General features: G+C 55.8%; 1 non-coding gene across 1 annotated transcript; it reads right to left on the bottom strand.

Moving 5' to 3' along the window:
- Window positions 1-679: 679 nt before the first annotated feature.
- Window positions 680-791, bottom strand: LOC148591398 (signal recognition particle RNA). The gene has a single exon (XR_015914078.1).
- Between the last annotated feature and the right edge of the window lie 672 nt (window positions 792-1,463).

Genomic DNA, 1,463 nt, shown 5'->3' with positions numbered 1-1,463 from the left:
CAACTGGTGACCCCAACGTGATGATAAGAAGTGGACGGCCTGGTGACTGGCGGTAGTGGCGGAGCCTGGTGGAGCTTGAGAGCAGCAGGAAGGTGCCTGGTCCGGACCTGTGATTTGACACCTTGTGAAGGTGAGCCGCCAGGAATGGGATTGACATGTTTCGAAGGTGCTAACGGGATTGACACCTCTTGAAGGTGCTAATGGGACTGACACCTCTCCAAGGTGCGCCACAGAGAGCGGAAATATAGGGACACGGGGCAAAACATCACAGAGCAGGAAGCCCTAGTCTTATCTACTTAGAAAGCTTTGCTTGTTCACAGAGGTATCAAAGTTACGGACTATGCGTTATGCCGCCTGCTGCTTTGGTGCCGGGGGCAGCATCCCCCTCCTGTAGAGGCTGTCACAGAGCAAATGGATGCTATACAATGCTCTACCGGTGCCCTCAAGCCATCAGACCATAAAGATGATCCGAGTCACAAGTATCCCTCTCCTAATGAGCACTTACCCCCTCTCTAAAAAAAACCTGCACAGCAGCTGGGCAAGTGGGAGGCTTTGAATAAACCTGTGCTTATTCTGATGATGGTGATGATGATGATGATGAGGATGATGATGATGATGAGGGGGGGGCGGAGGATGATGGTGATGAGGAGGATGACAATGATGATGAAGATGATGATGATGACTGGCACGGGAGTCTGACCTACTCTGTTTCAAACCTGGGCCGGTTAACCCCTCCTTAGGCAACCTGGTGACCCCGAGCTCCTCAGGGATCACCATATTGATGCTGGCCTTAGCGCGGACACCCGCTCGGCATATTGGGCAAAAGCAGAGGCGAGTAGCCGGGACCAGCAGAGCTGAGCGAGCTGGAGCCGCAGGTGCCAGAGAAGATCGCAGCTCAAGGAGAAAGTTCTAGAAAGAAGCATGGAGAACATTCCCATGCTGATGCCCAAAAGAGGGAGGGACTAGCGAGAACACAGGAGAAGAGGGTCGAGGTGTGTACTGGGCTGCAGAGAGGGCTCAGCGTGGGAGCCAGCATCCGTGCGGGGCTGCTGGGGGCTGTGGGAGACCATAGGGGAGGGAGAGCGACAGGCACGGGGGCGGGTTGGAGGAGGCTCTCGAGGAACCACGTCTTCAAAGCGCACTTCTGGGAGCCACTGTGCAGGAAGGCTCTGGAGCCTGCGCTCAAAAAGCCCATGAGCACCTCTGTCTTTCCAGCCCGGGCGCAGAAGACAGCAGCTCAGAGATTCTAGTGAGCTGCTGAACTCGCCATGTGGGGTCAAGATCCCTTTGGAGACAGGCTCCAGCACTGTCTTCCACCGCACCAAGCTGGGAGTAAAAGGTAAAAGCAGCTGAGATTGCAGCAATCCTTTCGGATCACCTGCGGAAGCGAGGGGCATACAGGGCATCAGACACCTCTGAGCCCAGGCTGTTGGCCAGGCAGAGGCAGCAGCGCGTTGCTGCAG

Source organism: Tinamus guttatus, unplaced genomic scaffold (genome assembly GCF_059628265.1).
Source record: "Tinamus guttatus ecotype Peru unplaced genomic scaffold, ASM5962826v1 Tinamus_guttatus_pri_ptg000831l, whole genome shotgun sequence".
In the NCBI taxonomy this organism is placed as follows: domain Eukaryota; kingdom Metazoa; phylum Chordata; class Aves; order Tinamiformes; family Tinamidae; genus Tinamus; species Tinamus guttatus.
Note: the sequence above shows the minus strand (reverse complement) of the source record. Positions and strands in the feature narration are given on the sequence as shown.